This window comes from Lonchura striata, chromosome 35, assembly GCF_046129695.1.
Source record: "Lonchura striata isolate bLonStr1 chromosome 35, bLonStr1.mat, whole genome shotgun sequence".
Taxonomy (NCBI): domain Eukaryota; kingdom Metazoa; phylum Chordata; class Aves; order Passeriformes; family Estrildidae; genus Lonchura; species Lonchura striata.
This window is the reverse complement of record NC_134637.1, coordinates 2893872-2910045: the sequence shown is the minus strand read 5'-3', so window position 1 is coordinate 2910045 and position 16174 is coordinate 2893872.

Genomic DNA, 16174 nt, shown 5'->3' with positions numbered 1-16174 from the left:
AAACTGTGTAATCTGTCACAATAAACTGAGACTTGATGATCATGATAGCATGAGTCTTGTCTCCTGCGGCAGCCTCCAACAATCTCTGTTTTGTCTCATTGACCTTGTGAGGTCACACAGCTGTCTATGATGTCACTCAGACATCTCCTTGATGTCATACATCCTCCTCTGATGTCACAATGACATCTCTATGATGTCACACAGACACCTCTGTGACGTCACACTTAGATGGCTGTAATGTCGCACAGACCCTGTGGGGTCACAAAGCTTTTTGTGATGTCACAAAGACATCTCTGTGATGTCACTCAGACACCTCTGTGATGTTACAGAGACCCTTCGAAGTCACACAGCTTTTTCTGATGACACAAAGATATCTCTGCGACGGCACACCGCTCACTGTGATGCCGCACTGACAACACTGTGATGTCACACAATTCTATTTGATGTCACACTGACTCCTCTATGGTTGCACAGATCCTCCTTTGATGTTACAATGACATCTCTCTGATGCCACACTGACACATCTGTGACGTCACACAGCTCACAGTGATATCACATGGACATCTCTGTGATGTCGCACAGCCCTTCATGATGTCACATTGACATTTCTGTGAGGTCACAGGGCTTTTAGTGATGTCACACAGACATCTCTGTGATGTCACAGAACTTCCTGTGATGTCCCAGAGCTATCTCTCTGACGTCACACTGACATCTCTGTGAGGTCACATTGACCTTGTGAGGTCACACAGCTGTCTATGATGTCACACGGACATCTCTGTTAAGCCACACAACCTCCTCTGACATCACAGTGACATCTCTATGATGTCACACTGACACCTCTGTGACGTCACACTTAGATGGCTGTGATGTCGCACAGACCCTCTGAGGTCACAAATCTTTTTGTGATGTCACAATGACATCTCTGTGATGTCACTCAGACACCTCTGTGATGTCACAGTGACCCTGTGAGGTTACACATCTTTTGAGATGCCACACTGACATCTCTGTGATGTCACACAGCTCTCTGAGATGTCACATGGACATCCCTGTGATGTTGCACCAATATCTGTGAAGTCACACAGCCTCCTCCTCTGATCTCACAACTACATCTCTATGATGTCACACTGATGCCTCCAGAACGTCACACAGCTCTCTGTGATATCACATAGACTTCCTTTTGATGGTTCACAGCTAACTGTGATGTCACACTGACTTCTCTGTGAAGTCACACAGCCTCCTCCTCTCATCTCACAATTACATCTCTATGATGTCACACTGATGCCTCCAGAACGTCACACAGCTCTCTGTGATATCACATAGACTTCCTTTTGATGGTTCACAGCTCTCTGTGATGTCACACTGACTTCTCTGTGAAAGCACTCAGCTTTTAGGAATGTCACACTTATATCTTTGTGATGTCACCAATAAACTTCTGTGATGTTACACAACTTCCTGTGATGTCACAGAGATATCTCTGTGACGTCACACTGACATCTCTTGAAGAGAGCTTGACAGTGGAATGGTTGTACAACAGGGGACATGATGCTGTAAAATTAATCCAACTAGGGAGGGCTACGTGACTGCTGCAAAGTTTGTATGACCCTGAAGAGTAGATGGTGTGCAGAAAGCAGGATATTGAAACTGCTTGGTATGTAGAAGTAGATAGAGAAGAACAAAGAAGTACTAAGCTGTTCTAGCTGCAAGGCCAGCTGGACAGGCAAGTATCATTCACAAAGATACTTTTAAGATAATAGTACAAGTCACATAGCAACCACTCATGAGCTCGGCTTTTGCAATATGTACGACCTAATTAACAAACATCTATAAACTGTGTAATCTGTCACAATAAACTGAGACTTGATGATCATGATAGCATGAGTCTAGTCTCCCGCGCCACCCTCCAACAATCTCTGTTTTGTCTCATTGACCTTGTGAGGTCACACAGCTGTCTATGATGTCACTCAGACATCTCCTTGATGTCATACATCCTCCTCTGATGTCACAATGACATCTCTATGATGTCATACAGACACCTCTGTGACGTCACACTTTGATGGCTGTGATGTCGCACAGACCCTGTGGGGTCACAAAGTTTTTTGTGATGTCACAAAGACATCTATGTGATGTCACTCAGACACCTCTGTGATGTTACAGAGACCCTTCGAAGTCACACAGCTTTTTCTGATGACACAAAGATATCTCTGTGACGTCACACCGCTCTCTGTGATGCCGCACTGACAACACTGTGATGTCACACAATTCTATTTGATGTCACACTGACTCCTCTATGGTTGCACAGATCCTCCTTTGATGTTACAATGACATCTCTCTGATGCTACACTGACACATCTGTGACCTCACACAGCTCACAGTGATATCACATGGACATCTCTGTGATGTCGCACAGCCCTTCATGATGTCACATTGACATTTCTGTGAGGTCACAGGGCTTTTAGTGATGTCACACAGACATCTCTGTGATGTCACAGAACTTCCTGTGATGTCCCAGAGCTATCTCTCTGACGTCACACTGACATCTCTGTGAGGTCACATTGACCTTGTGAGGTCACACAGCTGTCTGTGATGTCACACGGACATCTCTGTGATGCCACACAACCTCCTCTGACATCACAGTGACATCTCTATGATGTCACACTGACACCTCTGTGACGTCACACTTAGATGGCTGTGATGTCGCACAGACCCTCTGAGGTCACAAATCTTTTGGTGATGTCACAATGACATCTCTGTGATGTCACTCAGACACCTCTGTGATGTCACAGTGACCCTGTGAGGTTACACATCTTTTTGAGATGCCACACTGACATCTCTGTGATGTCACACAGCTCTCTGAGATGCCACATGGACATCCCTGTGATGTTGCACCAATATCTGTGAAGTCACACAGCCTCCTCCTCTGATCTCACAATTACATCTCTATGATGTCACACGGATGCCTCCATAACGTCACACAGCTCCCTGTGATACCACATGGACGTCTCTGGGATGTCACACAGCTCTCTGTGATGTCACACTGAAATCTCTGTGAAAGCACTCAGCTTTTAGGAATGTCACACTTATATCTTTGGGATGTCACCAATAAATTTCTGTGATGTTACACAACTTCCTGTGAAGTCACAGAGATATCTCTGTGACGTCACACTGACATCTCTTGAAGAGAGCTTGACAGAGGAAGGGTTGTACAACAGGGGACACGATGCTGTAAAATTAATCCAACTAGGGAGGGCTACGTGACTGCTGCAAAGTTCGCATGACCCTGAAGAGTAGATGGTGTGCAGAAAGCAGGATATTGAAACTGCTTGGTATGTAGAAGTAGATAGAGAAGAACAAAGAAGTGCTAAGCTGTTCTAGCTGCAAGGCCGGCTGGACAGGCAAGTATCATTCACAAAGATACTTTTAAGATAATGCTACAAGTCACATAGCAACCAATCATGAGCTCGGCTTTTGCAATATGTATGACCTAATTAACAAACATCTATAAACTGTGTAATCTGTCACAATAAACTGAGACTTGATGATCATGATAGCATGAGTCTTGTCTCCCGCGGCAGCCTCCAACATTCTCTGTTTTGTCTCATTGACCTTGTGAGGTCACACAGCTGTCTATGATGTCACTCAGACATCTCCTTGATGTCATACATCCTCCTCTGATGTCACAATGACCTCTCTATGATGTCATACAGACACCTCTGTGACGTCACACTTAGATGGCTGTGATGTCGCACAGACCCTGTGGGGTCACAAAGCTTTTTGGGATGTCACAAAGACATCTCTGTGATGTCACTCAGACACCTCTGTGATGTTACAGAGACCCATCGAAGTCACACAGCTTTTTCTGATGACACAAAGATATCTCTGTGACGTCACACCGCTCTCTGTGATGCCGCGCTGACAACACTGTGAAGTCACACAATTCTATTTGATGTCACACTGACTCCTCTATGGTTGCACAGATCCTCCTTTGATGTTACAATGACATCTCTCTGATGCCACACTGACACATCTGTGACGTCACACAGCTCACAGTGATATCACATGGACATCTCTCTATGATGTCGCACAGCCCTTCATGATGTCACATTGACATTTCTGTGAGGTCACAGGGCTTTTAGTGATGTCACACAGACATCTCTGTGATGTCACAGAACTTCCTGTGATGTCCCAGAGCTATCTCTCTGACGTCACACTGACATCTCTGTGAGGTCACATTGACCTTGTGAGGTCACACAGCTGTCTATGATGTCACACGGACATCTCTGTTAAGCCACACAACCTCCTCTGACATCACAGTGACATCTCTATGATGTCACACTGACACCTCTGTGACGTCACACTTAGATGGCTGTGATGTCGCACAGACCCTCTGAGGTCACAAATCTTTTTGTGATGTCACAATGACATCTCTGTGATGTCACTCAGACACCTCTGTGATGTCACAGTGACCCTGTGAGGTTACACATCTTTTGAGATGCCACACTGACATCTCTGTGATGTCACACAGCTCTCTGAGATGTCACATGGACATCCCTGTGATGTTGCACCAATATCTGTGAAGTCACACAGCCTCCTCCTCTGATCTCACAATTACATCTCTATGATGTCACACTGATGCCTCCAGAACGTCACACAGCTCTCTGTGATATCACATAGACTTCCTTTTGATGGTTCACAGCTAACTGTGATGTCACACTGACTTCTCTGTGAAGTCACACAGCCTCCTCCTCTCATCTCACAATTACATCTCTATGATGTCACACTGATGCCTCCAGAACGTCACACAGCTCTCTGTGATATCACATAGACTTCCTTTTGATGGTTCACAGCTCTCTGTGATGTCACACTGACTTCTCTGTGAAAGCACTCAGCTTTTAGGAATGTCACACTTATATCTTTGTGATGTCACCAATAAACTTCTGTGATGTTACACAACTTCCTGTGATGTCACAGAGATATCTCTGTGACGTCACACTGACATCTCTTGAAGAGAGCTTGACAGAGGAATGGTTGTACAACAGGGGACATGATGCTGTAAAATTAATCCAACTAGGGAGGGCTACGTGACTGCTGCAAAGTTCGCATGACCCTGAAGAGTAGATGGTGTGCAGAAAGCAGGATATTGAAACTGCTTGGTATGTAGAAGTAGATAGAGAAGAACAAAGAAGTACTAAGCTGTTCTAGCTGCAAGGCCGGCTGGACAGGCAAGTATCATTCACAAAGATACTTTTAAGATAAGAGTACAAGTCACATAGCAACCACTCATGAGCTCGGCTTTTGCAATATGTACGACCTAATTAACAAACATCTATAAACTGTGTAATCTGTCACAATAAACTGAGACTTGATGATCATGATAGCATGAGTCTTGTCTCCTGCGGCAGCCTCCAACAATCTCTGTTTTGTCTCATTGACCTTGTGAGGTCACACAGCTGTCTATGATGTCACTCAGACATCTCCTTGATGTCATACATCCTCCTCTGATGTCACAATGACATCTCTATGATGTCACACAGACACCTCTGTGACGTCACACTTAGATGGCTGTAATGTCGCACAGACCCTGTGGGGTCACAAAGCTTTTTGTGATGTCACAAAGACATCTCTGTGATGTCACTCAGACACCTCTGTGATGTTACAGAGACCCTTCGAAGTCACACAGCTTTTTCTGATGACACAAAGATATCTCTGCGACGGCACACCGCTCACTGTGATGCCGCACTGACAACACTGTGATGTCACACAATTCTATTTGATGTCACACTGACTCCTCTATGGTTGCACAGATCCTCCTTTGATGTTACAATGACATCTCTCTGATGCCACACTGACACATCTGTGACGTCACACAGCTCACAGTGATATCACATGGACATCTCTGTGATGTCGCACAGCCCTTCATGATGTCACATTGACATTTCTGTGAGGTCACAGGGCTTTTAGTGATGTCACACAGACATCTCTGTGATGTCACAGAACTTCCTGTGATGTCCCAGAGCTATCTCTCTGACGTCACACTGACATCTCTGTGAGGTCACATTGACCTTGTGAGGTCACACAGCTGTCTATGATGTCACACGGACATCTCTGTGAAGCCACACAACCTCCTCTGACATCACAGTGACATCTCTATGATGTCACACTGACACCTCTGTGACGTCACACTTAGATGGCTGTGATGTCGCACAGACCCTCTGAGGTCACAAATCTTTTTGTGATGTCACAATGACATCTCTGTGATGTCACTCAGACACCTCTGTGATGTCACAGTGACCCTGTGAGGTTACACATCTTTTGAGATGCCACACTGACATCTCTGTGATGTCACACAGCTCTCTGAGATGTCACATGGACATCCCTGTGATGTTGCACCAATATCTGTGAAGTCACACAGCCTCCTCCTCTGATCTCACAACTACATCTCTATGATGTCACACTGATGCCTCCAGAACGTCACACAGCTCTCTGTGATATCACATAGACTTCCTTTTGATGGTTCACAGCTAACTGTGATGTCACACTGACTTCTCTGTGAAGTCACACAGCCTCCTCCTCTCATCTCACAATTACATCTCTATGATGTCACACTGATGCCTCCAGAACGTCACACAGCTCTCTGTGATATCACATAGACTTCCTTTTGATGGTTCACAGCTCTCTGTGATGTCACACTGACTTCTCTGTGAAAGCACTCAGCTTTTAGGAATGTCACACTTATATCTTTGTGATGTCACCAATAAACTTCTGTGATGTTACACAACTTCCTGTGATGTCACAGAGATATCTCTGTGACGTCACACTGACATCTCTTGAAGAGAGCTTGACAGTGGAATGGTTGTACAACAGGGGACATGATGCTGTAAAATTAATCCAACTAGGGAGGGCTACGTGACTGCTGCAAAGTTTGTATGACCCTGAAGAGTAGATGGTGTGCAGAAAGCAGGATATTGAAACTGCTTGGTATGTAGAAGTAGATAGAGAAGAACAAAGAAGTACTAAGCTGTTCTAGCTGCAAGGCCAGCTGGACAGGCAAGTATCATTCACAAAGATACTTTTAAGATAATAGTACAAGTCACATAGCAACCACTCATGAGCTCGGCTTTTGCAATATGTACGACCTAATTAACAAACATCTATAAACTGTGTAATCTGTCACAATAAACTGAGACTTGATGATCATGATAGCATGAGTCTAGTCTCCCGCGCCACCCTCCAACAATCTCTGTTTTGTCTCATTGACCTTGTGAGGTCACACAGCTGTCTATGATGTCACTCAGACATCTCCTTGATGTCATACATCCTCCTCTGATGTCACAATGACATCTCTATGATGTCATACAGACACCTCTGTGACGTCACACTTTGATGGCTGTGATGTCGCACAGACCCTGTGGGGTCACAAAGTTTTTTGTGATGTCACAAAGACATCTCTGTGATGTCACTCAGACACCTCTGTGATGTTACAGAGACCCTTCGAAGTCACACAGCTTTTTCTGATGACACAAAGATATCTCTGTGACGTCACACCGCTCTCTGTGATGCCGCACTGACAACACTGTGATGTCACACAATTCTATTTGATGTCACACTGACTCCTCTATGGTTGCACAGATCCTCCTTTGATGTTACAATGACATCTCTCTGATGCTACACTGACACATCTGTGACCTCACACAGCTCACAGTGATATCACATGGACATCTCTGTGATGTCGCACAGCCCTTCATGATGTCACATTGACATTTCTGTGAGGTCACAGGGCTTTTAGTGATGTCACACAGACATCTCTGTGATGTCACAGAACTTCCTGTGATGTCCCAGAGCTATCTCTCTGACGTCACACTGACATCTCTGTGAGGTCACATTGACCTTGTGAGGTCACACAGCTGTCTGTGATGTCACACGGACATCTCTGTGATGCCACACAACCTCCTCTGACATCACAGTGACATCTCTATGATGTCACACTGACACCTCTGTGACGTCACACTTAGATGGCTGTGATGTCGCACAGACCCTCTGAGGTCACAAATCTTTTGGTGATGTCACAATGACATCTCTGTGATGTCACTCAGACACCTCTGTGATGTCACAGTGACCCTGTGAGGTTACACATCTTTTTGAGATGCCACACTGACATCTCTGTGATGTCACACAGCTCTCTGAGATGCCACATGGACATCCCTGTGATGTTGCACCAATATCTGTGAAGTCACACAGCCTCCTCCTCTGATCTCACAATTACATCTCTATGATGTCACACGGATGCCTCCATAACGTCACACAGCTCCCTGTGATACCACATGGACGTCTCTGGGATGTCACACAGCTCTCTGTGATGTCACACTGAAATCTCTGTGAAAGCACTCAGCTTTTAGGAATGTCACACTTATATCTTTGGGATGTCACCAATAAATTTCTGTGATGTTACACAACTTCCTGTGAAGTCACAGAGATATCTCTGTGACGTCACACTGACATCTCTTGAAGAGAGCTTGACAGAGGAAGGGTTGTACAACAGGGGACACGATGCTGTAAAATTAATCCAACTAGGGAGGGCTACGTGACTGCTGCAAAGTTCGCATGACCCTGAAGAGTAGATGGTGTGCAGAAAGCAGGATATTGAAACTGCTTGGTATGTAGAAGTAGATAGAGAAGAACAAAGAAGTGCTAAGCTGTTCTAGCTGCAAGGCCGGCTGGACAGGCAAGTATCATTCACAAAGATACTTTTAAGATAATGCTACAAGTCACATAGCAACCAATCATGAGCTCGGCTTTTGCAATATGTATGACCTAATTAACAAACATCTATAAACTGTGTAATCTGTCACAATAAACTGAGACTTGATGATCATGATAGCATGAGTCTTGTCTCCCGCGGCAGCCTCCAACATTCTCTGTTTTGTCTCATTGACCTTGTGAGGTCACACAGCTGTCTATGATGTCACTCAGACATCTCCTTGATGTCATACATCCTCCTCTGATGTCACAATGACCTCTCTATGATGTCATACAGACACCTCTGTGACGTCACACTTAGATGGCTGTGATGTCGCACAGACCCTGTGGGGTCACAAAGCTTTTTGGGATGTCACAAAGACATCTCTGTGATGTCACTCAGACACCTCTGTGATGTTACAGAGACCCATCGAAGTCACACAGCTTTTTCTGATGACACAAAGATATCTCTGTGACGTCACACCGCTCTCTGTGATGCCGCGCTGACAACACTGTGAAGTCACACAATTCTATTTGATGTCACACTGACTCCTCTATGGTTGCACAGATCCTCCTTTGATGTTACAATGACATCTCTCTGATGCCACACTGACACATCTGTGACGTCACACAGCTCACAGTGATATCACATGGACATCTCTCTATGATGTCGCACAGCCCTTCATGATGTCACATTGACATTTCTGTGAGGTCACAGGGCTTTTAGTGATGTCACACAGACATCTCTGTGATGTCACAGAACTTCCTGTGATGTCCCAGAGCTATCTCTCTGACGTCACACTGACATCTCTGTGAGGTCACATTGACCTTGTGAGGTCACACAGCTGTCTATGATGTCACACGGACATCTCTGTTAAGCCACACAACCTCCTCTGACATCACAGTGACATCTCTATGATGTCACACTGACACCTCTGTGACGTCACACTTAGATGGCTGTGATGTCGCACAGACCCTCTGAGGTCACAAATCTTTTTGTGATGTCACAATGACATCTCTGTGATGTCACTCAGACACCTCTGTGATGTCACAGTGACCCTGTGAGGTTACACATCTTTTGAGATGCCACACTGACATCTCTGTGATGTCACACAGCTCTCTGAGATGTCACATGGACATCCCTGTGATGTTGCACCAATATCTGTGAAGTCACACAGCCTCCTCCTCTGATCTCACAATTACATCTCTATGATGTCACACTGATGCCTCCAGAACGTCACACAGCTCTCTGTGATATCACATAGACTTCCTTTTGATGGTTCACAGCTAACTGTGATGTCACACTGACTTCTCTGTGAAGTCACACAGCCTCCTCCTCTCATCTCACAATTACATCTCTATGATGTCACACTGATGCCTCCAGAACGTCACACAGCTCTCTGTGATATCACATAGACTTCCTTTTGATGGTTCACAGCTCTCTGTGATGTCACACTGACTTCTCTGTGAAAGCACTCAGCTTTTAGGAATGTCACACTTATATCTTTGTGATGTCACCAATAAACTTCTGTGATGTTACACAACTTCCTGTGATGTCACAGAGATATCTCTGTGACGTCACACTGACATCTCTTGAAGAGAGTTTGACAGTGGAATGGTTGTACAACAGGGGACATGATGCTGTAAAATTAATCCAACTAGGGAGGGCTACGTGACTGCTGCAAAGTTTGTATGACCCTGAAGAGTTGATGGTGTGCAGAAAGCAGGATATTGAAACTGCTTGGTATGTAGAAGTAGATAGAGAAGAACAAAGAAGTACTAAGCTGTTCTAGCTGCAAGGCCAGCTGGACAGGCAAGTATCATTCACAAAGATACTTTTAAGATAATAGTACAAGTCACATAGCAACCACTCATGAGCTCGGCTTTTGCAATATGTACGACCTAATTAACAAACATCTATAAACTGTGTAATCTGTCACAATAAACTGAGACTTGATGATCATGATAGCATGAGTCTAGTCTCCCGCGCCACCCTCCAACAATCTCTGTTTTGTCTCATTGACCTTGTGAGGTCACACAGCTGTCTATGATGTCACTCAGACATCTCCTTGATGTCATACATCCTCCTCTGATGTCACAATGACATCTCTATGATGTCATACAGACACCTCTGTGACGTCACACTTTGATGGCTGTGATGTCGCACAGACCCTGTGGGGTCACAAAGCTTTTTGTGATGTCACAAAGACATCTCTGTGATGTCACTCAGACACCTCTGTGATGTTACAGAGACCCTTCGAAGTCACACAGCTTTTTCTGATGACACAAAGATATCTCTGTGACGTCACACCGCTCTCTGTGATGCCGCACTGACAACACTGTGATGTCACACAATTCTATTTGATGTCACACTGACTCCTCTATGGTTGCACAGATCCTCCTTTGATGTTACAATGACATCTCTCTGATGCTACACTGACACATCTGTGACCTCACACAGCTCACAGTGATATCACATGGACATCTCTGTGATGTCGCACAGCCCTTCATGATGTCACATTGACATTTCTGTGAGGTCACAGGGCTTTTAGTGATGTCACACAGACATCTCTGTGATGTCACAGAACTTCCTGTGATGTCCCAGAGCTATCTCTGTGACGTCACACTGACATCTCTGTGCGGTCACATTGACCTTGTGAGGTCACACAGCTGTCTATGATGTCACACGGACATCTCTGTGATGCCACACAACCTCCTCTGACATCACAGTGACATCTCTATGATGTCACACTGACACCTCTGTGACGTCACACTTAGATGGCTGTGATGTCGCACAGACCCTCTGAGGTCACAAATCTTTTTGTGATTTCACAATGACATCTCTGTCATGTCACTCAGACACCTCTGTGATGTCACAGTGACCCTGTGAGGTTACACATCTTTTTGAGATGCCACACTGACATCTCTGTGATGTCACACAGCTCTCTGAGATGTCACATGGACATCCCTGTGATGTTGCACCAATATCTGTGAAGTCACACAGCCTCCTCCTCTGATCTCACAATTACATCTCTATGATGTCACACTGATGCCTCCAGAACATCACACAGCTCTCTGTGATATCACATAGACTTCCTTTTGATGGTTCACAGCTCTCTGTGATGTCACACTGACTTCTCTGTGAAGTCACACAGCCTCCTCCTCTGATCTCACAATTACATCTCTATGATGTCACACGGATGCCTCCATAACGTCACACAGCTCCCTGTGATACCACATGGACATCTCTGGGATGTCACACAGCTCTCTGTGATGTCACACTGAAATCTCTGTGAAAGCACTCAGCTTTTAGGAATGTCACACTTAAATCTTTGTGTTGTCACCAATAAACTTCTGTGATGTTACACAACTTCCTGTGATGTCACAGAGATATCTCTGTGACGTCACACTGACATCTCTTGAAGAGAGCTTGACAGAGGAATGGTTGTACAACAGGGGACACGATGCTGTAAAATTAATACAACTAGGGAGGGCTACGTGACTGCTGCAAAGTTCGCATGACCCTGAAGAGTAGATGGTGTGCAGAAAGCAGGATATTGAAACTGCTTGGTATGTAGAAGTAGATAGAGAAGAACAAAGAAGTGCTAAGCTGTTCTAGCTGCAAGGCCAGCTGGACAGGCAAGTATCATTCACAAAGATACTTTTAAGATAATGGTACAAGTCACATAGCAACCAATCATGAGCTCGGCTTTTGCAATATGTATGACCTAATTAACAAACATCTATAAACTGTGTAATCTGTCACAATAAACTGAGACTTGATGATCATGATAGCATGAGTCTTGTCTCCCGCGGCAGCCTCCAACAATCTCTGTTTTGTCTCATTGACCTTGTGAGGTCACACAGCTGTCTATGATGTCACTCAGACGTCTCCTTGATGTCATACATCCTCCTCTGATGTCACAATGACATCTCTATGATGTCACACAGACACCTCTGTGACGTCACACTTAGATGGCTGTAATGTCGCACAGACCCTGTGGGGTCACAAAGCTTTTTGTGATGTCACAAAGACATCTCTGTGATGTCACTCAGACACCTCTGTGATGTTACAGAGACCCTTCGAAGTCACACAGCTTTTTCTGATGACACAAAGATATCTCTGTGACGTCACACCGCTCTCTGTGACGCCGCACTGACAACACTGTGATGTCACACAATTCTATTTGATGTCACACTGACTCCTCTATGGTTGCACAGATCCTCCTTTGATGTGACAATGACATCTCTCTGATGCCACACTGACACATCTGTGACGTCACACAGCTCACAGTGATATCACATGGACATCTCTGTGATGTCGCACAGCCCTTCATGATGTCACATTGACATTTCTGTGAGGTCACAGAGCTTTTAGTGATGTCACACAGACATCTCTGTGATGTCACAGAACTTCCTGTGATGTCACAGAGCTATCTCTCTGACGTCACACTGACATCTCTGTGAGGTCACATTGACCTTGTGAGGTCACACAGCTGTCTATGATGTCACACGGACATCTCTGTGATGCCACACAACCTCCTCTGACATCACAGTGACATCTCTATGATGTCACACTGACACCTCTGTGACATCACACTTCGATGGCTGTGATATCGCACAGACCCTCTGAGGTCACAAATCTTTTTGTGATGTCACAATGACATCTCTGTGATGTCACTCAGACACCTCTGTGATGTCACAGTGACCCTGTGAGGTTACACATCTTTTTGAGATGCCACACTAACATCTCTGTGATGTCACACAGCTCTCTGAGATGTCACATGGACATCCCTGTGATGTTGCACCAATATCTGTGAAGTCACACAGCCTCCTCCTCTGATCTCACAATTACATCTCTATGATGTCACACGGATGCCTCCATAACGTCACACAGCTCCCTGTGATACCACATGGACGTCTCTGGGATGTCACACAGCTCTCTGTGATGTCACACTGAAATCTCTGTGAAAGCACTCAGCTTTTAGGAATGTCACACTTAAATCTTTGTGATGTCACCAATAAACTTCTGTGATGTTACACAACTTCCTGTGATGTCACAGAGATATCTCTGTGACGTCACACTGACATCTCTTGAAGAGAGCTTGACAGAGGAATGGTTGTACAACAGGGGACACGATGCTGTAAAATTAATCCAACTAGGGAGGGCTACGTGACTGCTGCAAAGTTCGCATGACCCTGAAGAGTAGATGGTGTGCAGAAAGCAGGATATTGAAACTGCTTGGTATGTAGAAGTAGATAGAGAAGAACAAAGAAGTGCTAAGCTGTTCTAGCTGCAAGGCCAGCTGGACAGGCAAGTATCATTCACAAAGATACTTTTAAGATAATGGTACAAGTCACATAGCAACCAATCATGAGCTCGGCTTTTGCAATATGTATGACCTAATTAACAAACATCTATAAACTGTGTAATCTGTCACAATAAACTGAGACTTGATGATCATGATAGCATGAGTCTTGTCTCCCGCGGCAGCCTCCAACATTCTCTGTTTTGTCTCATTGACCTTGTGAGGTCACACAGCTGTCTATGATGTCACTCAGACATCTCCTTGATGTCATACATCCTCCTCTGATGTCACAATGACCTCTCTATGATGTCATACAGACACCTCTGTGACGTCACACTTAGATGGCTGTGATGTCGCACAGACCCTGTGGGGTCACAAAGCTTTTTGGGATGTCACAAAGACATCTCTGTGATGTCACTCAGACACCTCTGTGATGTTACAGAGACCCATCGAAGTCACACAGCTTTTTCTGATGACACAAAGATATCTCTGTGACGTCACACCGCTCTCTGTGATGCCGCGCTGACAACACTGTGAAGTCACACAATTCTATTTGATGTCACACTGACTCCTCTATGGTTGCACAGATCCTCCTTTGATGTTACAATGACATCTCTCTGATGCCACACTGACACATCTGTGACGTCACACAGCTCACAGTGATATCACATGGACATCTCTCTATGATGTCGCACAGCCCTTCATGATGTCACATTGACATTTCTGTGAGGTCACAGGGCTTTTAGTGATGTCACACAGACATCTCTGTGATGTCACAGAACTTCCTGTGATGTCCCAGAGCTATCTCTCTGACGTCACACTGACATCTCTGTGAGGTCACATTGACCTTGTGAGGTCACACAGCTGTCTGTGATGTCACACGGACATCTCTGTTAAGCCACACAACCTCCTCTGACATCACAGTGACATCTCTATGATGTCACACTGACACCTCTGTGACGTCACACTTAGATGGCTGTGATGTCGCACAGACCCTCTGAGGTCACAAATCTTTTTGTGATGTCACAATGACATCTCTGTGATGTCACTCAGACACCTCTGTGATGTCACAGTGACCCTGTGAGGTTACACATCTTTTGAGATGCCACACTGACATCTCTGTGATGTCACACAGCTCTCTGAGATGTCACATGGACATCCCTGTGATGTTGCACCAATATCTGTGAAGTCACACAGCCTCCTCCTCTGATCTCACAATTACATCTCTATGATGTCACACTGATGCCTCCAGAACGTCACACAGCTCTCTGTGATATCACATAGACTTCCTTTTGATGGTTCACAGCTAACTGTGATGTCACACTGACTTCTCTGTGAAGTCACACAGCCTCCTCCTCTCATCTCACAATTACATCTCTATGATGTCACACTGATGCCTCCAGAACGTCACACAGCTCTCTGTGATATCACATAGACTTCCTTTTGATGGTTCACAGCTCTCTGTGATGTCACACTGACTTCTCTGTGAAAGCACTCAGCTTTTAGGAATGTCACACTTATATCTTTGTGATGTCACCAATAAACTTCTGTGATGTTACACAACTTCCTGTGATGTCACAGAGATATCTCTGTGACGTCACACTGACATCTCTTGAAGAGAGTTTGACAGTGGAATGGTTGTACAACAGGGGACATGATGCTGTAAAATTAATCCAACTAGGGAGGGCTACGTGACTGCTGCAAAGTTTGTATGACCCTGAAGAGTTGATGGTGTGCAGAAAGCAGGATATTGAAACTGCTTGGTATGTAGAAGTAGATAGAGAAGAACAAAGAAGTACTAAGCTGTTCTAGCTGCAAGGCCAGCTGGACAGGCAAGTATCATTCACAAAGATACTTTTAAGATAATAGTACAAGTCACATAGCAACCACTCATGAGCTCGGCTTTTGCAATATGTACGACCTAATTAACAAACATCTATAAACTGTGTAATCTGTCACAATAAACTGAGACTTGATGATCATGATAGCATGAGTCTAGTCTCCCGCGCCACCCTCCAACAATCTCTGTTTTGTCTCATTGACCTTGTGAGGTCACACAGCTGTCTATGATGTCACTCAAACATCTCCTTGATGTCATACATCCTCCTCTGATGTCACAATGACATCTCTAT